This window comes from Pongo abelii, chromosome 21 (genome assembly GCF_028885655.2).
Source record: "Pongo abelii isolate AG06213 chromosome 21, NHGRI_mPonAbe1-v2.0_pri, whole genome shotgun sequence".
In the NCBI taxonomy this organism is placed as follows: Eukaryota; Metazoa; Chordata; class Mammalia; order Primates; family Hominidae; genus Pongo; species Pongo abelii.
The window spans coordinates 16,324,654-16,351,969 of record NC_072006.2 but is presented as its reverse complement, the minus strand read 5'-3'; the positions used below and the strand labels follow the sequence as shown (position 1 = coordinate 16,351,969).

Here is a 27,316-nt window from a genome sequence, read left to right as displayed (position 1 = left end):
TGGATCTTTTGAGTTTTTCCTCTCTAGTGTTCCAGGAGGAGTGCAATTTTTAATAAGTCCACATGTGAAGACTTTGCCTTTTGAATAAGACCTCCAAGAGTAACCAAGATTTTGCAAGGTTTGTCTCAGCCCTTGAGGGCAAACGTGACCAAACATTTGCTTGAACAGATGCTCCAATTGTCTGTTGCTGGGTACCAAACCTCCACAAAACTTGGTGGCTTAAGCCTACAGCTAGTTTGTTTGGTTCCTGAAGATGCCATTTGCATAAGGCTCTGTAGGAAGAGTGCATCTCTGCTCTACTAGGCATCAGCTGGGCAGCCCAAAGGCTGGAATGGAGTCATCAGAAAGCCCCTCACTCATGGCTGGTGCCGGCTCCAGGGAGATGCAAACAGCTGGGGCTGGACTAGCAGGGGGTCCTCCCTGACCCCAGCATCTCTCTCTGTCCTTGTGTGGTCTCTCCACATGGTCTCTCCAGCACAGCAGCTTCAGGGCAGTTGGACTTCCCATGTGTGCCAGGCTCCCAAGGCACTTGACCCAAAGAGAGAGCCATGAGGAAACCCTACCACCTTCCATGGCATAGCCCCAAGGTCACACATTTTATTCACCAAAGTAGTGAACAAAGCCATACCCTTGCAACAAAGTGCAAGGGGAGGGAAACAGACACTACCTCTTGGTGCAAATGAGGCAAGATTCTGGAAGAGCATGTGGAACAAAAATACTGATGCAACTGCCTTTGAAAAATACAGTCTATCACCACAGATACACAGCCACAGAAGAAAAATGTGCAAGGAGTTCACTGAGAGTGTCGAACAAGGCTAGGTGTGAAGGTGCTCGAGTGGCGGTCAGCTCTGCTTCTCCAGCTTTGATGCCTGCGGTGGCCCAGATGTAGCTGAGAATCCCCCAACCCACTGTGGTCATGGCAGGCACTTGAAGCCTCCTCTTCAAAGAAGAATGAATTGATGGGACCCTTTGCTCTTTCCCACACTTTCCACATGCATGTCTGGAGTCAGAGTCATTGTCTGTGGCTCTGACACCAAGCCCGGCTAAATGAGTGGTCTGCCCTGATCTGGTGGGGCCATCCAAATCAAGAGCCCCTGCCTCCATGCAGCCCTCCTTGATCTTCCTCCTCTGGCAGGATGCAACGTTCCATCTTTTGTGCCACAGCTGGACCCTCCCATAAGCTCTCTACCCGAGTGTGTTAGCACTTCAGTGCCCTGAGTCATTGGCTTGTGTTCCCCGAATAGCCCGTAAGTCCCTCAAGGCCTGAGGCCACATCAGCTGTTTGTCATATGCCTCACTGTGCCTGGCGCAGTGACTAGCACACACAGGCCAAGGACTTTTGACTGCTGTATAACAAGAAAAGAACAGGCGAAATCTCAGAGATTTCAAGCTGTTTGTTTTGTTTTCATAAAGAGAAGTTGAAATTTTATTTGGTTTATATTTGTTTCATTGGGAAACCCACTCATATACACACACTTATATGTATCCTTGATGTGGTGAACATGCATTTGTATGTGAGTGTGTATGTCTGTGTGTAAATGTGTGTATGTATATGTGCATATTTTGGGTAAGAATAAGTCTGACTGTGTGTATAAGTGTACAAAAAGTGTGTATGTCTGTATATAAATGTGTTTGTGTGGGTGTGGAAATATTTTTGTGCCTGAGTGTGAACGTGTTTGTGTGTGTCTGCATTGGTTGTTCATGTGTGCTTGTGTGTAAATGTATGTCTGTATGTCTGTGTGCATATGTATTTATGTTTTTGTCTATGAGTACATATATGAATGCATGAATATATGTATGCTTGCACGTGTGTCTACACATGTGCATGTGTATTTGTGTGTGTGTGTTTGTGTCTGAGAGCATGCACAAAATCAGCCATCCAAGAGGCTGGCAGTGGGTCTCTAGGCCTGGGCCAGGAGGCATCCTGCCTTCATTGGTGATTCCCCCAGCGTCCCAGGGAAGCCATCCTCACTTCCTCTCCGGGACGAGGAGCTAAGCAGAGGTCAAGTGACTTGCCCCAGACCCCACAGCAAGTCGGTGGCGGCTCTGCGAGGGTCTGATTGCCAGGCTCACGCCCCTCTGCAGGCCGAGCTGCCTCGCTGTGGCATGTTGGCACCCGGCCCAGGCCGCGCCGCCCGGCTCTGAGAGCTCCCATTGTGGCCGAGAAGTGGCCGAGTGCCATGGCCTGGCATCCGCAGGTGACGGCAGAGGGAGGAGTGACTCCCGAGGCGACAGGAAAAGGGCACCCCTCATTTTGTGTGGCTAAAGCGTTGGAAACAACAGACGTGTAAAAAGGGGAGGGGGAGAGAGGAAACCAAAGCTAATGAGGAATAATGAAGACGTGGAGAGAGACACACACGGAGAACGGTGGGAGCCGTGGGCAACGCGAGAATCCCGCACTCACACAGCAACAGGAAGCAGAGCCAGCCGGAGGCCGCCGGCTCAGGAAACGTTTTGTTTCCTCCTTTAATTGGTGACCCCGCTCAGAGTTGCTGGAAATGGGCACAGCCCGAGAGACTCGAGTGTGGCTGTGGCAAACAATGGGCTGCTGAATGGCCTGGAAAGGCAGCCAAGAGTGGGCGCAGTCCCAGCGCCAGTGGATCTTAGAGTGGCTCTGCTGGGCACAGAAGGAGGGCTCTGAAACTCTCCCGAATTGTGCTCCCAGCTGGGCTCTCCTGGAAACCCACCTGCACAGAGGTGCCCGTGAATGGGAGAGCTCTCCATGAGAGATGCCCAAACGCCACTGGAAATAGAGTCACGTGAAGAAAACTGCATTCACCGGAGCATGTCTCATCTAGTGTGGCCAAAGGAGATTTTTTTAAATAAGCTTCTAGGGGTAGGGAATCAGTGTTCCCAGGAGTCAAGCTTAGGTAACTACAGGTGGTCAATGAACTTCTACCTAGAGTGGATGGTGCTGGCTAAGAACTGGCTTTTGTTTTGTGGGCTGTGGCCTGTGAGTTAGGGACTAGGCACAGTCACCTGGGATGGCCAAGGACCTGTCAAGCCACCACCAGCCATTGCTGTCCAGCACCCCTCACAGACACCTCTCCTCAAATGAACAAATATTGAAACATCAGTCGAAAAGAACACCAAATTATTTCCCATACCTGGGGTTGGCCAAAAGCAGGACTTGTTCTAATACCAGGAAAATTAACCCAAAGTAGAAATCTTAAAAAAAGGGACAAATTGTAGATAGAGACAGGGCATACTATTTGTCTTCCTCTTCTCCTAAGACACCTTGAACATGGAGGAATCAAGGAATAAAAATCTCTTAAGAGCAAAGGATAACAGTAAGGAAACCAACAAGCAAAAGATGAGAGGTTTCTAAAAAATAATGCTAGGGCCTGAGTGGCCGGAGTGTGTTGATGAACAAGCCTGTGTGAGGGAAACGGTGGCTCAGAAGGCACAGGAGGGGACAGCAGGGAAAGGGCCACCCTGCCAGCAGGACACAGGCTCCTCAGCCAGCAGACCAGGGCTGAGCAATTGAGGAAAAGGGACTGCAAAAGAGGAGAGGAATTAAAAACGTACTCCCAACCCACTGCACCATTCATTTCTTACACACTGCCCTACTTTTCCTCCAACTCTGAGCACAAAGAGGGCAGGCTGCCCACCCAGCTTGTACCTCTGGCTCCTGGGGAAGAGAAAGACAACAGCAACAACAAAGCTTTCTTTTCTAAATTGAACACGCTTTCTAGGAGTTAGGATCCAGGACTCCTAGAGTGTGTAAAAGCACCCATGGCCATGCCCTCCTCATTCTGGCATTTGGGGGTCCCCAGGCCCAAAACCTCCTTGCCTGCTTCTTCTCTCTAATGTGAAGCCTATCAGTCAGTTAGCCCTGCCCTCATGCAGGCACCTCACCCAAGCCACACAACTAATAGCAGCAAAAGTGCACACCAGTTACCTAGAAAAATGGATCCATGTCTTCCTTCTTAAAAATGAACACCAAAAGAGATCGCCAGGAATATAGAGAATACTAACTACTACACGAAGCAGAAGCACCAAACAAACGGAACTAAACAACGCCAGAGGAAACAAACACAATTCAGGCAACCAAAGAAGAAATTAAGAAAAAAAAAACCAAAACTCTAATGAATGACCTCAGAAGGATTTAAGATTATATCACATCTACAAAACAAGAATGAAATGCTCTAAAAAAATGAACAAAAAATAAGAAAGAGCTCTTGGAAATTAAAAATATGTTTTCTGCACCAAAAGCAATGGCAACAAAAGCCAAAATTGACAAATGGGATCTAATTAAACTAAAGAGCTTCTGCACAGCAAAAGAAACTACCATCAGAGTGAACAGGCAACCTACAAAATGGGAGAAAAATTTGGCAACCTACCCATCTGACAAAGGGCTAATATCCAGAATCTACAATGAACTCAAACAAATTTACAAGAAAAAACAAACAACCCCATCAAAAAGTGGGCGAAGGATATGAACAGAGACTTCTCAAAAGAAGACATTTATGCAGCCAAAAAACACATGAAAAAATGCTCATCATCACTGGCCATCAAAGAAATGCAAATCAAAACCACAATGAAATACCGTCTCACACCAGTTAGAATGGCGATCATTAAAAAGTCAGGAAACAACAGGTGCTGGAGAGGATGTGGAGAAATAGGAACACTTTTACACTGCTGGTGGGACTGTAAACTAGTTCAACCATTGTGGGAGTCAGTGTGGCAATTCCTTAGGGATCTAGAACTAGAAATACCATTTGACCCAGCCATCCCATTACTGGATATATACCCAAAGGATTATAAATCATGCTGCTATAAAGACACAAGCACACGTATGTTTATAGCGGCACTATTCACAATAGCAAAGACTTGGAACCAACCTAAATATCCAACAACAATAGACTGGATAAAGAAAATGTGGCACATATACACCATGGAATACTACGCAGCCATAAAAAATGATGAGTTCATGTCCTTTGTAGGGACATGGATGAAACTGGAAACCATCATTCTCAGCAAACTATCGCAAGGACAGAAAACCAAACACCGCATGTTCTCACTCATAAGTGGGAATTGAACAATGAGAACACATGGACACAGGACGGGGGAATATCACACACCAGGGACTGTTGGGGGGTGGGGGGAGTGGGGAGGGATAGCATTAGGAGATATACCTAATGCTAAATGATGAGTTAATGGGTGCAGCACACCAACATGGCACATGTATACATATGTAAGTAACCTGCACGTTGTGCACATGTACACTAAAACTTAAAGTATAATAATAATAAAATAAAAAAATATGTTTTCTGGGGTTGAAAATCAGATGCAAATGTTGAGAAATAATGTCAAGGTAATTTCCTGGAATCCAGAGCAAATATACAATGGCCAAGATCATAATAGAGAAGGTAAAATGCATAGAGAATCAATTCAGGAAAATGATCTGAGCATTAGCAGTTTCAGATGAAATGCGGGGGCACGGGGGTAGTGAAGAGGGGATTATCAAAGACATGCAATGAGAGAAGAAAGGCTGCCAGAGAATTTAATCTGAATCTCCATCTTTAAATGGCCCACAGCATGCCAGCAAAATGAGTGAAAAAGGATTCAGAACTGTGTACATACTTATGAAATATCAGAATCCCAAGGATATAATGAAAATATAAAATGCTTAAAGACAGAAAACTTAGATCATATACAAAGGATTGAGGATCATACTAACATCAACAATACTGGGTGTTATTAGCCAATGCAGAAAAGTATTCAAGTTTCTATCAGAAAATTAATTTATAATAATTTTATACTCAAATTAATGTATGCAAGAATTTCATACCCAACAAAACTATTATTAAATCTGAGATAAAATAAGCACATTTTTAATAATTCAAGGACTCAGAAAGTAAATCTCCTAATATCTTTTTCACAGAAATTACTTAAGGCTGTGCCACAACAAAAGAAGAATAAAAATTAATAGACTGAAAGAGTCGTATACAAAAAAACAGTAGAATGAGCCCTAAAGAGCAACTAAAAGAAATGCAAGGGTGAGAGTTATAAAGTGGGTCTATAAAGCAAAACTCCAAATCAGAACAGAAAATAAGTAGGCTCCACAAAGAATATATTCATGAAAGACTGGGTTGAAACCAACTAATAGAATCAGAAAGAAGTTTAAAAATAGCTGTGACATGGTGACATATCTCTTCAAGAAAAAAAATATATAGTAGTTTTCCCTCATTCTCAATGAATATGTTCCAGGAACCCCAGTGGATACCTGAATCCACAGATGGTACTAAACCCTATGTATACTATTTCTTCTATACATACCTATAATACAGCTTAATTTATAAATTAGGGACAGTAAGAGATTAACAACAAATACTAATAATAAAATAGAAAAAGTATAACTATATATTGTAATAAAAATCAGGTAAGTGTGTTCTCTTTCTTTCTCAAAATATAAAAACAGTTGACTGCAGGTAACTGAAACTGCAGAAAGCAAAACCTGGGATAAGAGGAGGAGTACTAGGGAAACAAAACTGCACAAGAGAATCAAGCTCGCACTGCAAAACAGACTACACTGTGACATGATTGTGAGAAATCAATGGTGGGTGTAAAGGGGATTCTATTTGCCCTTGGTGCTAGAAACATCCTCCTTTGAGTGACGTAGGATTCTTATCATGGAACTCATGAAAAAGGAAAGGCAAAACCACTTGGCCCTGCAATTCTAGATAGATATAAAGGCATAATAATGTATACTTAGTTTATTGGTTTTCAACTTTTAGAAACAACTTATAGGGAAAAAAAATCCCAAGATTATTCAAATGTTATTACAGAATGTAAATGTTAGCAACGTAAACACTGTAAAAGTGAAGACAGAACTAAAAATACATATAGAAAAGTAGAGAAAAGGTGGAAGAGAAAGGAAGGAAAATATCTGATCTTAGACTGAAAATAATCAGAAATACAAACTACCATCAGAGAATACTATAAACACCTCTATGCAAATAAACTAGAACATCTAAAAGAAATGGATAAATTCCTGGAAACATACACCCTCCCAAGACTAAACCAGGTGGAAGTCAAATCCCTGAATAGACCGATAACAAGTTCTGAATAGTTCAACCATTGTGGAAGACAGTGTGGCGGTTCCTCAAGGATCTAGAACCAGAAATACCATTTGACCCAGCAATCGCATTACTGGGTATATACCCAAAGACATATAAACCATTCTACTAAAGACACATGCACACGTATGTTTATTGCAGCACTATTTACAATAGCAAAGACATGGAACCAACCCAAATGACCATCAATGATAGACTGGATAAAGAAAATGTGGTACATATACACCATGGAATACTATATAGCCATAAAAAGGATGAGATCATGTCCTTTGCAATGACATGGATGAAGCTGGAAGCCATCATCCTCAGCAAACTAACACAAGAACAAAAAACCAAATACCACATGTTCTCACTCATAAGTGGGAGTTGAACAATGAGAACACATGGACACGGGGAAGGGAACAACACACACTGGGGCTTGTCGGGGGGTGGGGGCAAGTGAAGGGAGAGCATTAGGACAAATACCTAATCCATGTAGGGCTTAAAACCTAGATGATGGGTTTATAGGTGCAGCAAGCCACCATGCCACATGTATACCTATGTAACAAACCTGCATGTTCTGTACATGTATCCCAGAACATAAAGTAAAATAAAATAAAAAAAGAATTAAGATATAGTGTCTGTACTTGATGGAACAAGAAATAGAAATCCATATATTTTGATTAAAATTAACTATAAATTTAAAACTAAATCTTTGTTTGGGCTAACCCAGAAGCAGATCCTAAATTAAAGATTCAGCCACAGGTGGTTTATTTGGAAGGTGAAGAAAACATCGGTAGAGGAATAGGGAGGTGGGATAGGGAAAGGAAGCAGCCTTGAAAGTGCCCATTATCAAGCCTGCCATCCCTGTGGGTGATCGCTGCACAGGTGGCAAGTCAAGCTCAGATCAATAAATGCAGGTGCAGCCAGCTGGAAATCGGGCCAGTGTGCCCCTGAAGTGGTAAGAGCAGTGGGATATGGGTATGGCAACAACAGCTGCCATGTATGTCTATTACAAATTAGAAAGAGAGACACATTTCCAAGTAGGCATGTGCCGTGCCATAGTCTAGGACATATCTAGGTAATAGGTGATGCCAAAGCAGAGAGAGGTGAAACTAAATGCTTAGAAGAGGGGATAGAGGAGATAGACTGGTTCACCCTGAGGAACCAGTTCAGGCTAAGGGATTGGAAGAGCAGCTGTTAAAGAAAGGGGGCTGAGGTCTAAAGATCTCATGAAGAAGGTGGAAAACTTCAGAGGGGAGCTGACTGAGTTTGGTTTAAGGAGCAGCCAGAATGCTGAGGGGAGGGAAAGGGAAATGGAGTCAGAGAGTGGAGTGGGAAGGGACTGGGGCTGCCTTTCGATTTCCCCGGAATTAGGGCTACCTTCCACTTTTCCCAGCAGTAATTCTAACTCAGATTTGCAACCACTTGCAGCCACTTCTGATGCTGAAATCCCTACCTCTGGCTAAGAGTAAGCACTCAATCAATATTTGCTGAATGGCTGAATGAATGAATGTGAACCCTATTGGAGTACAACAGGTATTTCAACTGCAAAACACCCTCTATGAACTGAAGCTGGTTGCACCTTGTGAGGTGCCTTGTTGAGACATTTTGTTTTACCGTAGCCATTCTGCGGTTAATAATAACCACAAACATACAATAAACCCTTATGTCTTAGATCTGAGAAAAGATTGGAGTGTATGTAGTTATTTGGGAGATTACTTCAATAAACATGGGAAGGGGAGTGAGGAAATAAGGCAGGGGAGAGTGCCAATGGGCAAGTTAGTGCTATGAGCAATGGAGGCACAGTCCTTCCAGCTTGGGAATTTGGGGAGATGGTGTAGAACATGAAGGTGGATTGTTGATCCACAAATTTCCATCCACCATGGTTGAGAGCTGCTTCCAATGGATCAACCCTTTCCTTCTCCCCCTGCCCCACTCCACCCAATCCCCACCTCCAGCCCTCCCTACCCACAGTAGAGCTTGCTTCCCAAGCCCCAGGAAGCCCCAGGTGGAGACGTGCATATATGCTTGAGGAGGAAGCCATTGATAGTGAATGCTGAGGGGATATGAATGGAGCACTGACTGCATTTGCTACAGATTACTGAATGCCAGGCACATTGAACAATAAAAAGAAAAAGAAAAGAGCTAGCTGGACTAAAAAACTGAATGAAGGCCAATATACCAAGAATGTAATGAACAAGCGGGAGAATCGTAAGATTAAGCCAGAAAAGCGGTAAGAATCACAGAGGGCCCTGTCAGCCAAGTGTATTAATTGGGATTGGCTACATTATGCCAAGCAGTAACAATTGGGAAGAAGAAAAAACAGCACAGATATCAGGGGATAGAGAAAATCTGGGAGTTATAATGAACCCTAAGCTTAATAAAAGTTATAAAGGTAGCATGTGAGGATGATGCCCTTAGGAGCACTTGCACATGTATGAAATGTGGGGGTCAGGGATCAGCCCTTTTGTTTTAAGCAGGCTTGGTTGAACTCTAATTGCGTCTAGATTTAGTCTTCTCACTTTCAAGTGTGTGTGGAAAAAACAGTAGAGGAGATTTGGCAAAGAGCAATGAAGAAAGTTGAGTTTGCATAACCAGCCCAGAAAAACAAAGACAAAATAGCTGTCTACGAGCTTATCGATGTTTATTGTGAAAGGAACCCCAGCCAGAGGTTGCTTCATTCACAGGAGAGACGGTGAATAGAACCCTGAAGTCTGATTATCTCTGTCCTCAGAATCCCCATGAGGCAGTCCATGCCACCTTGATCATCATATCAGTGGTGTTCATGGTTCCCCTGCATTGGTCCAGGGTACTTCACTGGACCAACAATTCAGTTCAAACTTCCTTCAGCTTCCCCATGGAGTCATGGGAGATTTTTAGGGGCTTCCCTGCCCCTAGAAGAATAAGTTGCAGCCCCTCCCCTCTAAAAGCTCTGATAGCGGAGAAAATACCACGTTTTAGTAGTTTGGATGTTTGCCAATCTAAAGATGAGGAATTGATAAGACAGGGACATGGAACCCTTTCTGTTTTTATAATTCCATGGGCACTAAACTGTAGTCATGAGTCAGAATCCTACATTTTTCATTCAGGCTCTGTAGAGAAATCTCCAAAAAGATTTCTGTCTCCTGATTTTTTCAGTCCAGTTTCCAAATATCTTGGTCAGTGGTCAGGAGAAAAGAATGCAGTTTAAACAATAGAATAATATTAGTAATAATAATCGCTGTGAGCTTTCATCAAGTACTACTAAACAGCAGATGCTGTGCTGCACATCTGTTCCCATATATCTACTGTTGCATAAATAAACCACTCAAAAATTTGGTGGCTTTTTAAAAACATCATTTATTTAGTTTATGAATCTGACATGTCAGCCTGGACCAGTGGGGAACATCATCTTTGCTTCATCTGGTGTCAATTGGGGAAGCTCAAATGGAGTCTAGTTCATTTCCAGGATTCTTCAGATCTGTGGCGGGTGAGTTGGTGCTGGCTGAGAGCTCAAGCAGGGTGGGAGGCCAGGATTCTCAGTTTCTTTCTTTCTTTCTTTCTTTTTTGAGATGGAGTCTTGCTCTTGTCAACCAGGCTGGTGTGCAATGGCACAATCTCAGCTCACTGCAACCTCCGCCTCCTGAGTTCAAGTGATTCTCCTGCCTCAGCCTCCTGAGTAGCTAGGATTACAGGTGCTCACCACATTTTTGTATTTTTAGTAGAGACAGGGTTTTGCCATGTTGGCCAGGCTGGTCTCGAACTCCTGACCTTATGATCCACCCGCCTCAGCCTCCCAAAGTGCTGAGATTACAGGCAAAAGCCACTGTGCCTGGCCTCTCAGTTTCTTTCTATGTGGGCCTCTCCATGAGCTGCTTGGGCTTCCTCACAATATGGTGGCTGGTTTCAAAAACAAACAGGACAAGAGGACCAGGTAAGAATTGCATCACCTTTTATGACCTAGCCGTAGATGTCACATAGTGCCATTTCCACCATACACGTGAGTTCAGATTTAAGATGGTGGAACACAGAGCTCATCTCTTGATGAAAAGAGTATCAAAATCACGTTGTAAGGCAACCACGGGGATTGAAAATATTGTTGTGGCCATTTTTAGAAAACACAATCTTCCACAGAGTCATTATTCCATTTAATTCTCATGGCATCCCTGTAAGGCAGATAGTGTTAGCCTTCCCTTTACCAATGAAGAGACAAAGAACTTTTGTTATTTGCCTCTGATCAAAGCACTATCATGTGACAGACCTAACCTCAATTCTCTGTGGCCCCCAATCCTTCCTCCTTAAATGCTATTCTATGCCATCTTCCACAAAACAGCTACAACTTCTGACTTGGAGCAACGGAATTAGAGCCAACTCTGTCACTTAGCTTTGTGATTTTGAGTCAATTCTCCACATGTCTTTGGTTCTCAGTTGCCTTTTATATAAAATGGGAGCTAAGAATAGCTCCTTGTTAATAACGCTGTAAGTCTGTTTCATGATTAGATGAGATAACAAAAGTAAAGAGTGATGCATAGCCTAATAGGTGATCTTAAATATTTGGAGATATTAAATCTCATGTAGTTAGTATTACTTAACATTCAGTAGAACTCTTAGAGTGACCACCATTCTGATAATTTCAGTTAGTACCCATCTGTATCAGTTAGGTTGACACTGGACTTCTAGTCAGAGACACAAAATAATAGTGGTCCAAAGAGATGAGCTGTTTGTTATCACTCACATTGAAGTTTGGAGATATTCCATGGCTGGTTCGAAGGCTCCCCCGTATCATCAATCCCAGGTTACTGCTCTTTTTTTTCTGCCATCTGTAGACTACAGCCTCCATTTTCAAGTCATCTCATGGTCACAAGATGGCTTCTGAAGCCATCCACTATATCCAAGTCCATGAACAGAAAAAGGAGGAAGGGGCAAGAGCAAAAAGGTAACTCTCAGTTGAATAATCCCTTTAGTGATCTTTCCCAGAAGTTCCACCCAGTAACTCCTCCTCATGACACATTGGCCTACTTTCTTCTCAAAGGAGATTGGAAAACATAGTTTTCCAGATGGATGCATTATTGTAGAGATTCTATTAGTAAATAGGGGACCATGATAGTGGACATTGTAGGTAATGTGTCATCTACAATAGCCTGCCACTACTCTGTCCTCCTTAAGTGTTGTCCTACTCTACCCTATCCTGCTCCACTGTTGCATTAAAAATAACTCCAAAAAATAGTGGCTTTAAGGCAACATTTATTTTTCTCACAAATCTGCATTTGGGGCAGAGTTTGGTGGGGATGGCTCATCTCTGCTGCATACAGTATCAGCTGGGGTAATTCAGTGGACCACAGGAGGGTCAACTCACTAACATGCTTGTTAGCTGAGATCCCAGCTTGGTCGAAGGCTGAGCTCCTTGGCTCCTCTCTATGGGACCTAGGCTTCTTTACAACATGGCGGCTGGGTTCTAAAGATAAGGATCCTGAGAGAGAGCCGGGCAAAAGTTGTATAACCTTTTACTTCCCAGCCTTGGAAGCTGCATAGCACCATTCTCACTATGCTTAATTCATTGAGGCCATTGCAAAGGCCCACCTGAGTGGGTGAAAATGCTGTTTCTTGATGGGGGAGTGGCACAGTCCTGAAAGAGCATGTGAAATGGAAAATATTGCTGCAGTCATTTTTAGAAAATCACATTTTCTGTGATTAAAAAAATCAAAATTACAAATACAGTTTTCTCCTATACTAGGCTGTATCATCTCAAGATTTCAATCAATGAAACACCCCTCCAACATGACAATGTAATACCATCCTGAGATTCATTTAAATTTGAAGGTAACAATTCCACTGCAAATCATGCTTGTCCTTAGGCGGGCTCTAGTTTGAAACTCGCTGAGGTATGGCCTAATTTACAATCAAAACTCATGAGACAAGTGATATGAGATTGAATTCTCAACAGCTACATGCAAGAGGTAGTCTTCCTAGGATAGCATAGTGTAGGATTGAGCTAGGATAGAAAAGTGAAAGGTTTATGTGGACAAACAAAAATGCCTAGTGACCAAGAACCATTTACCTTCTTCATCAACCCACTGAGAAAATTTTCCAAAAGCCCTCAGATTAGGGCATGTCCTACAACCACTAAATTGAATTTGACTCAACTGGTTGGAAAGGCAAACATCAAAAATTCTCTAGCTAAGTTCAATAACTTTTAGCAAAAGCATGACCTTCAAATGTTGTTGGACATACTCTGAATAAGAAATGAGATTTATATCACAATGTAATACACATATGCTTTTAATATCAATATAAAACAATTTTATAAAATAATTCTTACACTTACCATATATAACAACCCTCATATTTTCTATTTTACTCATTTTGTTCTAGTCTGTTCAATTTCATTAGTTAAAAAATCAAAATTGCCCATAATCCAATGAACTGATTTCACAGCCTACTAATGAATTAGGGAAATCATTTGTGAGCTAAGCTAGGCATGGTGGCTCACACCTGTAGTCCCAGCTACTCAGGAGGCTGAGGTGGGGAAACTGGCCCAATTGTCCCATAGAATTGATGTTCACTGGGTTTTTTTTTTTTTTGGATAAACATAGAAATATACTTTCTTGGTCTTAAAGCTTGAAATGCATTTGTCTTATCTGAGTTCCTTCCTCAGAAAACCAACTGTCAGACCTCCCAGATGGTATCAAGGAACTGAAACTCACCAGATCGCTGCATCTAGACAATAAAACACCAAACCCCTCACCCATCATGATTGCCTAACTGACCACCTGCTTCCTGTAGACCAACTCCTCTTCCTTACCCCTCCATAATTCCTGTTTTCCTACACTTACTTATATTCCTACCCTATGATAAAAACGCCCAATTGTAGTTGGTCAGCGAGACAGATTTGAGACTGAGATTTCCATGGCTGCAGCACCCGATTAAAGCCTTCTTCCTTGGCAATACTCCTTGTCTCAGTAATTGGCTTTCTGTGCAGCAAGCACCAGCACCTAGAACAAACCGGTGTTTTGGTAACAGCAGGAGGATCACCTGAGCCCAGGAGTGAAAGACAAGCCTGAAAAGAAAACCCTGTTTCTTAAAAAAAAAAAGAAAAGAAAAGAAAAGAAAAAGAAAGAGAGGAGAGAAAAAGAAAGAAAGAAAGAAAGAAAGAAAGAAAAACCGAGCTGTTTTGTTACTTATTACATAAAACTAAAACTCACTCCCCACTTGGATTTCACCAATACTTAGTGAATGGTGCACCTATACAATGAAGGCAAGTCACACAATGATTAAAGTAGTAGAATTTTAACAATAGTTTGCTCTACCCAAATGCAAAATATATATATATTTTTTTTTTCTTTTTTCTGGTCATATAACATAGGGAACTTCCAGTTAATCCTGTAAGGTTAAACAAAAGCACTTATCAGTGCTCCTTCCTCAGACCCTTCTAAAATGATTTAAAGTGGGGTGGGGTGGGGCAGGAGGGATTAAAAAGAGGCAAGGAGAATGGGAGAGTAGATTGCAGCAACAAAATTTGGGGAGGTGGTAGACAGCTGATGAAGGACTTGCAACAAATAATAGACTTCCTGACTTATGCACACCTGAGAAAGATAACTCTAACCTGGTCGTGGGAGTGCCCAGAAGCAAAACCTCAGAACCCGTGAAGTCTACAATTCTGGAGGTACCTACTCCAGAGAATGAGAGCCCAGCTGGGCCTGAATTGAACATAGGGGAATTGGATGCAAACCTATGGAGGAAGACACACTTCCAGAGAGCTGCATCTCCCTCACTGTGTTAGAAGACTGAGCTTGACTCTCTTGGAAATAAAGTAGAACTTTTCTGGCCTGGGGGATACCAGGCACATGGGAGGACAGGTGTCCACACTACAAATAGTTCATTTTATGGAATTTCCATACCGAATATTGGAACCCTCAAATCTATTTACTCCCAGACTCACTGGCCAATAAGTATACTGCCCAAAAGGAAATGAGAAGATTATTCTCTGGGAAATTTGACTAACACAAGAGAAAGGACCTAGATCCTGACATCAAGAGTTCTCCTATGATGGCCTGAAAAGATTACCACACAGTGGAATCCATAAGTGATAAGCCTTAACTATATGCTCAAAATTTCCAATCTACTTTTCAGTGCTCCACATTTAAATTTGAGCAGACAGCTAAGGATCCCTAGACATATAAGAAAAGCTCTAGCATGAAGTAGATCCCCCCTAAAAAAAACAGAAAAAATAAATTAGAGGAAACAGAGCCCATGTAGAAAGACAAAAATTATACCAAAAAAGTATCATTAATATTTTCAGAGAAATCAAAAGAAGCTATTATATCAATGAATCTAGAACAATATTATGTAGAAAGGGAACAATCAGAGAACAAAAAACGAGCTCTTAAGAATTTAAAAATATGCTGGGCATGGTGGTGCATGCCTGTAGTCACAGCTACTGAGGAGACTGAAGCAGGAGGACCACTTGAGGCCAGAAGTTCAAGGCTGCAGTGCCCTATATGATCACACCTGTGAATAGCCACTGCACTCCAGCCTGGGTAGCATAGCAAGCCTCTGTCTCTTAAAAAAAAAATTAAAAATATGATAGTAGAAAAAAACTCAGAAGAAGTCTGGGAAGTATAGTTAACAAAAGCTCTTCTAAAAAAAATAAGAGAGATAGAATTTAAATTTTAAAATACCTTTAAAATTAGAAGATCAGTCCAGGAGGGTCCATAACCAGCAATGAAAGTTCAAGAATGTAAACAAAGAGAGGAGAATATTCTTTTTCAAAGTAAATAAATTAATGCAATAAGGTTTACCAGAACTGAAAGACATGAGTCTCCAGGTTGCAATCCCCTATCAAATATTCTTCAAAATAGGTGAAAATAGATTTATACCAAGGCCTATTATTTGGGAATTTTAGAGTATTGGAAACAAAGAGAAGGCTCTAAACATTTCCATAAAGAAAATAAAATTGTGTATACAAAGGATTAAGAATCCTTTGTTGTTGGACTTCTCAACAACACCACCAAAGCTAGAAAAAAGTGTTTCCAACCTGAAATTCTGTATTCAGCAAGCTGTCAACAAGCAAAAAGATAAAATAAAGACATTTTCAAACTTTTGAGGCCAAACTTTTGTGTCTCTTTTGGGTACCCTTTTGCAGAAAGCAACTTGAGAGGTGCTTCCCCACGTGGATTCTACAAGTTCCCGGTGAATGGTGCACCCACACAATGAAGACAAGGCACAGAATAATTCAAGTAGTGGAATTTGAAAATATAGGTTTCTCTACCCAAATGGAAAAAAATCTTTATTTTTTTTCTGGTCATAAAATGTAGGGAACTTCAGGTTAAACCTGGAAGATCGAATGCAAGTATTGATCACTGTTTCTTCCTCAAACCCTTCTAAAATGATTTAAAGGAGTGGAAATTGAAAAGAGGCAAGGAAATGGCAGGGGTGGAGGCAGTAAATCAAGAAAGAAAGATGTGGGATCCAGAAAACATTCTTTTGAGGTGAGATCCATCCCAAAAGAAAAGCAGAAAGAACCAGATGACAGTTCAGGGAGGTTCCAGGGTGGCCGAGCAGGTCGGGAGAGAGGCCTGCAATCTTGGGACAAGAGGATGGGGACATCCAGGAGGGGTGTCATCAAGATGATGAAACTTCTCCCAAAATACTTGAATGTCCTTGAGGCAGAAGACTGGCAGGACTTATTTTAGAGTCACAACCCCGCTGAGGGATGCAGGATCTAGTCAGAACACGATGCAGGCAAGAAGCCACCTAAAACCAGCAGACAGCAATGAAAGCCACCTCCAGTTGGCCTAACTGCTCATTACCGTGAAGACACTTCCACTAGTGCCATGACAGCTTGTAAACGCCATGGCAACAGGCCACAGCAACAGCCTGGAAGTTAACTTAAATGGTTCCTGAAACTTCCCACCTCTTTTCCAGAAACTTCTCAATAACCCACCTCTTAATTAGCATGTGATTCAAAGTGGGTATAAATACAGTTGCCAGCGTACATTGCTGATGCTGAGCACACTGCCTATGAGCCAGGCACTGCTTGTTAAAAGTTGCTTTCTCTCACCACTGACCTTGAATTCTTCCCTGGGTGAAGCAAAGAACCCTCTCATGCTAAAGTCTCAATTTTGAACCTTCCCTGGCCTGCATCATCTTGAGAAGAAACAGGATCCCAGCAGAAAGCTTGAAAATGAATGAGTGATTTTCTTTTAATAACAAGCAAAAGTTTTTTAAAAAGAGACTATTACCAACTTTGGAGGAGAAGTTGTACATGAATAGAAATGTAAGTCTACACAGCACATGGTGTGGCTTGGCTGCAAGTGGTATTCACCTAGAGTCATAATAATGTGCATATCTCATATTGACTAATGATATGACCACAGTGGAATGATGAGGGATGGAAGGAAGGTACGGAAGAGGTCCGAATCCTCATCTTCCACAGCAGGAAGTCAATATATAATATCTAAAACCAAACAATAACAAATAACAGTAAAACCACTCAATTTAAGATGGAGTAATAAATATCTAACCTGGCTCTGCTCTTCATTAGCTGTTACTAAATCTCTATGAACCCCAGTCTCCTAATCCCTAAAACGGTGCTCTATAAGAGTTCAGAGTTGTTGCCTTCTAATACTGGTGGGGGTGAGGGAGGTGACAAGGTAGAATATCTCTCTTATTACCAGCCTTATGGGACTGTACGATTTTTTAAACAATATCCCTGTATGACTTTGTATTTGTGTAAAATATATATTTAAATAAACCATTTGCATTTATAAAATTTAAATTTAAAAACTAATAAAAGGAATTCAGGCATATGTAAAATAGAATGAAGAAGCTTTTCTGAAACTCTTACCCCCAGAGATATCAACTAACTGCTTAATATATGTTCTCTTCTGAATGCAATTAAACTAAAACGGTACTACATTAAACCATATTGTAAAAATCCATTCTTCTCAAAGAACAATATCTCTTGGATGTCTCTCTTTGTTGATACATGTGGGCAATCTCAAAAACACTATTGTGAGGACAATATTAATGACTGCCGAGCAGAGCCATTTTGGGGATTAAATGCTTACGAGACACTGAATGTGGAATCACTATGTAAATTATAAAGCAAGATAAGTAGTGTTGGTTATAGCTATAATTATAGTTAAAAATATAGAAAATTTGATCTGCAGCCAAAGTGCTTGATTAAGTGGTGTACTCCATGATCAACAGATATTCTCATTCATCATACCCAGAGATCACAGAAATCACGGGAGAAGCTGCTCGGTTTTCAGAGTACACCTGAATTAGAGCATGCCATGCATTATTTAAAACCAGGAGAAACAGCCTAACAGATGTTCTAGATAATGGCTGTTTGTCATCGATATTATCTCCTTTGTCTGGGAACATGTACTCATGTTTATAGAAGCCTCTCTTGGGTTCCACATACTGCATAATGATGGAAATGATTCTTTAAAATGCAGCTGCTGGACTATATTTTTTCAACTGTGAATCTACTGTGACCAAAACACAGCTTTGGGCTCACAAGCCAACTGGTGGGCCTGATGTGGTGCAAAAAGCAGTGTGCAACCTAGCTGTGCTCCTTCTTACCTGTTACTAAATCTCTATGAACCCCAGTCTCTTGATCCCTAAAGTGGTACTAACAAGGGTTTCCTTTCAAATTTGTTACACACATAAGAGATAATATGCATGATGTGCCCAGCATATTGGAGGCATTTACTAAATCAAATCTATTACTACTTTGTATGTATTTATGTGGAAGTAATGCTAGGAGATAACTTCATTTGCTTAAGCTAAAGCAGTGAAAAGAATTAATTCCTAGACCCGTCAAACTGAATTTGAATTCATCCAATATTAATTTTACGTCTGTACACCTAACGGCGACCAAAATCTATAGCAAGTAGGCCATTTACTTTGGTGTCCAACCCAGGTCTGAGTCCAGGCTCAGCAAACTTGAAAACAAGAGGGCTTGGGCAAATTACCTAATACCTGAAGCTCAGTTTCGTCATCTGTAAAACAGGGATAATAATATACACCTTAGAGTATTGTTATAAAGACATAGTGAGGGCATACTTGTAAAGTATCTATCACGGTACCTGCTTCATTTTAAGTGATCCATCAAACATAGCTATTGTTATTATAGGACTCAGATCCTCTTGATATCTCTCACTAACAGGAAGACACTACTGCAGGCATTTCCCCAGGGGAAACATACTTGCAGACTAGTAGATATTAAAGAGTTGACATGCTTTTGTAATGAAAGAGTAATAGAGGTTTCGTGTCAATATCAGTGTGCTGATGCATTATACTCCGCAGGTAATAAAAGACTGTAAGTAACTTTCTTTTAAGGCTTTAATATGTTTAAAATGAAAAGGGTCTAACAGCAAATTGTTTTTATGTTAACTAAATTAACCAAAAAAAAAAAAGCAGCAAGAAGGAATAAAGGAAAAAGAAGTTTGTAAACCTTAGAATCTAGCCTTAACTCTGTTCTAATCCACTGAATGACCTTGGACAGGCCCAAGTCTTTGTTTCTTTGCTTGCAAAATGAAAGTGTCCCTCTGTCCCTGTGAGAATTCAGCATTTTCTTGGAGGTCTTAGTCAATGCAATGAGATGAGGAAAAGAAGTTAAAGGTGTAAGAATGTTAAACAATGGGTCAACATTGTGATTATTTTACAGACAATATAATTATCTACATAAAAAATTCTAGATGTGCAGACAGACTATTAGAATTAATAAAAGAGTTCAAGAAGACTTTCATATGCAAGACACATTAAGAATTACTAATGTTCTTTTACACCAGTAATGACCAATTCCTGGAATCAGAAAAGAAAAAAATCTCTTTATCATAGCAAAACACTACAAGACGCCCAGGAATAAATTTAACAAAGATGCACACAACTTTCATGAGGAAAATTATAAAAGGTTATTAAAAGACATGAAATGAGATTGAGAAGATGTTGAGGTGAAATGGGTCCATGTTTGAGAAGACTCAATATTACAATGATAGTGATTCTTCCCAAAATTAATTTATAAATTTGACAGGGTTTCAATCAACACTCAAACCAAACTGTTTTTGAAATTTGATACACTGACTCTACAATTTATACAGAATTATAGTTTATAATAAAGGGTGATTTTTGGCCCCAGTGGACATTTGGCAATGTCTGAAGTCTAGGTGTAGAGACCAGAGATGCTATTCATCATCTAGAGCACACAGGACAGACCCTACCACAAAGAATAATCTAGACCCAAGTACCAATGGTACCAAAGTTGTGAGGCCCTAATATAAACAAGCAAAGGCTCTGGAATGGATAAAGACTAATTTGAAAAAGAACACACAGGGAGACTTGCCTGCAGTTATCAGAACTTAATATAAAATGTTAGTAAATATTAATAAAGCTATGTGGAAGCAGTACAGGGGTAGACACATTTGTAAATGCAGCAGAATCGAAAGCCAAACCCACACATAGATGGGATATGAAAGAGGGCAGCTGGACAGCCACTAGCTGTGTGGCCTTGGGCAAGTCACTTAACCTTTCTGTGCTTCCTTCATTCTCTAACTGCAAAATAAGATAAAAGTACTACCTCCCTTATAACTGGTGGGAAAATTTGATTAGTTAACCCAGGCAATGTGTGAGAACACAACCAGAACCCTGAGAAGGCTGGTTATTGTTGATATTGTTGCTTTCCTGGCTGGGCGTCATGGCTCACACTTGTAATCCCAGCACTTTGGGAAGCCAAGGCGGGTGGATCGCTTTAGTTCAGGAGTTCAAGACCACCCTGGGCAACATAACGAGACCCTATCTCTACAAAAAATACAAAAAAAATTAGCCAGGTACAGTGGCGTGCGCCTGTGGTCCCAGCTACTCAGGAGACTGAGGTGGGAGGGTTGCTCGAGCCTGGGAGGCAGAGGTTGCAATGAGCTGAGAGCTGAGATCACATCACTGCACTCCAGCCTGGAAGACAAAGCGAGATCCCGTCTCAAAAAAAAATTGTTTTCTTCCTAATAAATGTTACGTGTCCTACTCATCTCAAGGATTAATTGGATTGGGGGGAAGAAAGGTAGTCAGTTCTCAATTATCCATGCTATTGGAAACAAGCAGTAACACAGAATATACATACTACAACTAAGGACAACCTAAAACTGCACTATCCAAGATAATAGCCACAAGCCACATGAAACTATTTAAGTGTTAAAATTAGATAAAATTTAAAATTCAGTTCCTCAGTAGCAGTAGCCACATTTCACAAGCTCAATGTTACATGCAGCCACCACCACCATACTGAACAGAACAGAGGATAAATATGTGCATCATCAGCACACTAATCTCTGTTGGACAATGCTGATCTAAAAGCCATATGTGAAAAATGTACCTCCATACTTCTATATGAAAAAAACATGCATTCTCTAAGAACAGGTAAGTAGGTTTCGGGGAGGTAGGTAGGTCACAGGTGAGGGGTCTTTCTTAGGTTACCATTACACATAGCAGATCACATATTCTACTTTGTAATCTACTTTGGCTTTTTCTTCATTTAAAAATATTTTATTTTACATTTTCAAAACTTACTTCAATGGAACAGCCCTTTAAGATGCAAATCTGGAAGTCAGCCACAGTGACTCATGCCTGTAATCCCAGCACTTTAGGAGGCTGAGGTGGGAGGATTGCTTGAGCCCAGGAGTTCAAGACTTGCCTGGGCAACGTGGTGAGACCTCGTCTCTATAAAAAATCAAAAAATTAGCCAGGGGTGATGATCCACGCTTATAGTCCCAGCTATTCTGGAGGCTGAGGTGGGAGGATTGCTTGAGCCCAGAAGTTCAAGTAAGCCATAATCACACCACTGCACTCCAGACTGGGTGACAGAGCAAGACCCTGTATCAAAACAAAAAAGAAAAAATAAAAATAAAAACTCATTTCTGTGGGGAAAAAAATTCAGTTTAAGACATCTGGATAGCTCAGCATTACCAATTAAGATGCCACTATGGGTGGCACTGTGACTCATAAAAGAGGGCCATGGTGCTGGGCCATTTGCACATGAATATCCTGGTCTGAAGTCATTACAAATCCAGTATGTTTGCGACTCAGTAAGATGTCCTCACTTAGTTTTTCTATTACTTTTATCATGGTGGATCAAAACAGACAGATGCATTTACTGGTTCTCCTCTAACGATAATAAAAAGAAACAGTTTATAAAATCAGATTATATGAAAAATTGCCTAATGATAATAATTTATAAGCTCATTGTGGAATAATGATGTATTCAAGAGTTGTCGTTATATGATGAAAGAAAGGTAATATGAAAGATTTTCTCTGTGAAGAATGACTACAGATGAATTGCATCGAGATACAATTCTCTGATAAGGGACAATAAGAACCTCTAGAACACTTCATAATAGACTACTCAGGGTGAATTGAAGATTGCAATAAAAGCCCATAAATTAAAAAGTTTCCATATGATTTCTGATAAAAGACATGCCAAGGTGAAATACAGAATCATTGGAATCAACTGATATCCTGCCTGTAGCCAGCAGGTCATGAAGGAAAAATTTCTAGGAAACTATATAAAATATAATTTCTTAAGCTCAGAATTTTCAAAACCTGGGTTTCAACTACATCTGCTTAGAATTGTTTTTCTAAGGAAAAGAAAATTTTAGAAAAGAAGAAGTAACGTTTCAATGCAATTCAAACTGCATCCATTCTCATGTCAAGACCTGGGGAAAATGTGGTAGATGGTGTCTACAGTATAAGCACATCTTGTTAATATGTTGGATGACTTCAACAAGCTCACATTTTTTTTTTAACAGATGAAGAACCAGACCACAAATGAGAAAAACAGGCAACATGGAGCTAAGTAAAGTGTCCGAGATCACATATGTACAAAGTAGTGAAGCCACAATTTCAACCTCAGCAGGCTGACAGCAGGTTGAGAGCTTGTGATCGTCACTCTATAGTTGCCTGAATGCAGCATATCTGTCCCAAGCCACATTATGCAGCAGCCAATAGAATGAGGTGAAGCCAGACATTCTCGGGTATAAAGTTCTTCAAGACACATCAAGCTAAAAGAAAAAGAAAGTGTGGGAGGGGAGATGGAGAAAGGAAGTTGCAAAATAATACATATGATCACAAAGATTAGACAAATCCTGAAAACAAGACCATGCCTTTTCTACATGCATGTTTGTGCATGTAAACACATAGAAAATATATGCAAACCAAATATCTAGAATATACACCAGAATGTAACTGCAGGTACATTTGGGAGGGGTGGTGGGGTTGAAAGCGAAGAGGGAGAGGGGTTCAAATGGTATTTTCACTTTTTTCTCTGTGTACTTCTTTATTGTCTGATGTTTTCTATGATGATAATATATTCTTGAATTATTTAAAAATTAAACAAATAGCCTATGTGTGCATAAATATATAACACCTCCCCACACAGAAATATGACTAGACAAAATGACTACCTTAAAGTCATAAAATCTTTCAAAACATTACCAATTTGGATAAAATAGACAAATGCCATTCTATTACTTGCTAGAACTTACAAGTCATTCAGTCAGGTTATTAGTGATTTTTTTCCAAACAGACGTCCTACAAAAGGAAGGGTGTGGAAGTCCAGGAAAGCATGGACTAGAACAGACCCAAGCTTGTGTCAAGACAAGCATACCTCCACGTCCTTCTCTGCACAGTAAGGATCAATAATCACGCCCCTGCCCAGGAGGGCTTCTGGCATCTAGTCCTTAAAGGCATGGGATGGCAGCATCAAGATGATTCCTGGAGTAGTCTGGGTTGTGCTTGTGCATTTCACCAAGCTCTCTGCTCTCTCAAAGATCCTGTACACTATCTGATATAGTTTCGGAAAACCAGCCAGGTATGGTGGCTCATGCCTGTAATCCTATCACTTTTTTTTTCCTTTGAGATGGAGTTTCACTCTTGTTGCCCAAGAGTGATGGAGTGCAATGGCGTGATCTCGGCTCACTGCAACCTCCGCCTCCTGGGTTCAAGTGATTCTCCTGCCTCAGCCTCCCCAGTAGCTGGCTTACAGGCACCTGCCACCACACCTGGCTAATTTTTTGTATTTTTAGTAAAGGCAGGGTTTCACCAAGTTAGCCAGGCTGATATTAAACCCCGATCTCAGGTGATCCACCTGCCTCGGCCTCCCAAAGTGCTGGGATTACAGGTATGAGCCACTTTGCCCGGCCCAATCCTAGCACTTTGAGAGTCCAAGGCAGGCAGATCACTTAAGCACAGAAGTTCAAGACCAGCTTGGGCAACAGGGCTAAATGTCATCTCTACTAAATATACAAAAAATTAGCTGGTGTGATGGTGTGCACCTGTAGTCTCAGCTACTTGGGAGGCTGAGTTGGGAGGATCACCCAAGCACAGTGAGCCAAGATAGTGCCACTGCATTCCAGACTGAGCAATGGGAGTGAAATCCTGTCTCAAAAAAAAGAAAGAAGTCCATAAATCCGAGTTTCTTAACCTCAGAACCATTGACAGTTTGGGGTGGGTAACTCGTTACTGTTGGTGCTGTCCTGTGCACCATAGGATGCTAAGCAGTGTCCCCGTCCTCTACCCACTCAGTGCCAAAAGCACCTTTCTCAGTTTTGATGACCCAAGTCTCCAGACATTCCCAAATGTCTCCTGGGGAACAAAGTCACCCCTGTTTGAGAACCATTGCCCTAAGTTATTATACTAGCTAAAGCTGATATAAGCCCATCGTCATGGCACCTTCTGAATAGAAGACCCCTATTTTATATACTCCCACAAATAAATATAAAACTGCTTCCAAGTAGAAGTAAGTGGAAAATAAAAATAAAATTTAAAAAATACAGTAGGGCAACTATAGTTAACAATAATATAATGTATATTTCAAAATAGCTAGAAAAGAGGTTTCCAATTGTTCTCACCACAAAGAAATTATAAATGCATGAAGTGACAGATATGCTAATCACCCTGATTTGATCATTACACAAGGTATGCATGTATTAAAACATCATATTGTACCCATAAATATGTACAATTATTATGTGTTAATTTTAAAAATAAAACAAAATTAAAACAAGTATTGGTGAAATGAGATATATCCACTGAAGTTCAATTTTAGGAGACATAAGCCATCACATCTTATTTTGTAGCAGAGAGTATTTAATTGGTGGGCTGAGTGCTTACAAAATCTTTGGAAGAGCAGAAGGAGCAGACTCTAGGCTAGACTTCCAGTTACTCTCAGCAATACCATGGGCCTGTTCCTCAAGGACAACCATCAACCATGGGACCATCAGGGAGACAGAGAATCAAGAGGCTCTGGGAACACACCACCTTCTCTGTGATCCAAAGATCAGTAAGGAAACCATTATCATCTCAACTATTGGTCTAAACCACAGCACACCAGATAGATAAACAAGGGCAAAATAATGAGTGACCTTCCCTCTGTTGATCTCTTGACACTACAAGACTTGACTGCTGGAAAGGAACCACAGAACAACCCCACATCTCCAGGTCTGCTTGCCAGAAATGCACAGGAATGCAGAAAGCACAAAGTGGAAAAATCAGAAGGCAGGCTCCACTCCACCTGTGCTACAAAGACACTTCCCGATGACGTCCAGAAGCCCAGCCCCACGGGAGTCTGGAAAATGTGGTTTTCTGCTGAAAAGCCTCTTGAGGAGCACTGGGAAGGACTGTCCACCAATGCCCCCTCAGCATGTGGCAGGGGGACTTGCGCTCACCAGGATGCCAGGGCAAGCCTTTCTGAGAAAAGGGTGCTTAGATGAGGTCTGATGGCTGAGGAGTTATCTAGGCAGATCCTAGAAGTCTTCCAGAAAAGGCAATAATGGTAAGATACTAAAGAGACATGGCCCAGTGCAAACTGATGAGGAACACAGTGTGTATGGCAAGTGCAGGGAGGGTAGGCACGGTTTAGACAGTTCATGAAGAAGGGAACCTGGTATGGTCTGCGTAGCAATCCCTGCAGGTGCCCTGCCCAAGCCCCTCAGTGCTACCCTTGCACACCAAAGGCTGTTTCCTGTGTACTCTGGAATGCACTGACCACAAGCTCGCAGGATGAGCCAGGAGTCCTGGCGATCCCTTGCTTCTGGACGCAGCCCTCACCCAGCCACAGACAGGGATTGGGAGCACCAGGACCTCAGCTTCCTGGCCTCTTCTTTGCGAGCTCGCCACCATCTCCCAGAGTTTCCTAGAGGAACTGTCCTCCAGTTGCCAGTGTAACTGGCTTCCCTTCACTGTCGCACTGCCCCATCCCCTGAGGATGTTTATCCAGATGGTCACTCGAATCTTTGTCTCAGTGTCTGCTTCTGGGGAAATCCAAACTAAAATATCCTGAAACAGAAGTTGTTTTCTTAGGCCTACCTACTCAAGGGTTATAAGTCACTGTGAGGCAGATATAGGGAAGCGTCTGAGGGAGTCCAGCCATGACTGGCTTTTGTAGTCAAGACTCTGGTTCTGTCCATAGGACTCCAAGAATAATACCCAACACAGCTGACCGCAGAGGTAGCTGACTTTGCAGGTCTGGCTCTGGTAAGAACTGCAGAGAGACAATGCTGCATTTTTTCAGATCTACACTTGGACAAAACATTTGCTAACTTAGCAGGGGGCCTCAGACTTTAAGAAAGTCATGGGACTTTTGGAAGAGCCTTCAGAGCTTGGAAGCATCCTCAGCCCACCTCCCAACTACTGCATGCATCCAATTAACCTGCTCTGACTTGGACATTTCCAATATTCTACACAAATATTAAACATTCCTCTTTAAGTGCATACAGAGTTCACCTACTCACAAGTGTCATCAGTAAATTCTGGTGGCTCAGTTTATGTAACTGGCAGATTAGCTCTGAGGAAGTGCATGGCCATTTTTATAGGGCTGCTTACAATGTAAATCCCATTCCCTCTGCAATAGGGAAAAGAACACTTGACTGAGTCTGTAAAGCAATAGCCACTTGGTCTACATGACTTCAATATGCAGTGCTAGAAATGAAAACTCCAAACTTTCTACTCTAAAACAGCCTTCTAATAAAAACTGCACCAATATAATAATTGGAAAGCAAGAGTTAATTCATATATGTGAGATTCTAGAAAAGGCAAAACAATAGTCCCAGAAAACGGGTCAGTGTTTACCAGGTGCTGGAGTTGCAAGGATGGGTTGAATACACAGCAGCCTGGAGAGCTTTTGGAGTAATGGAAATGTCCTACGTCTTGATTGTGAGGGTGGTTACACGACTGTGTACATTTGCCAAATTAATCAAGCTATCCACCAAAAGTCTACAGAT

At 41.4% G+C, this 27,316-nt stretch overlaps 1 long non-coding RNA gene across 1 annotated transcript in view; it reads right to left on the bottom strand.

Annotated features, from left to right (window-relative positions):
• The window catches only part of LOC103888756 (uncharacterized), a 47,809-nt gene that overhangs the window by 5,066 nt on the left and 15,427 nt on the right, over positions 1-27,316 (bottom strand). The window lies entirely within an intron of this gene.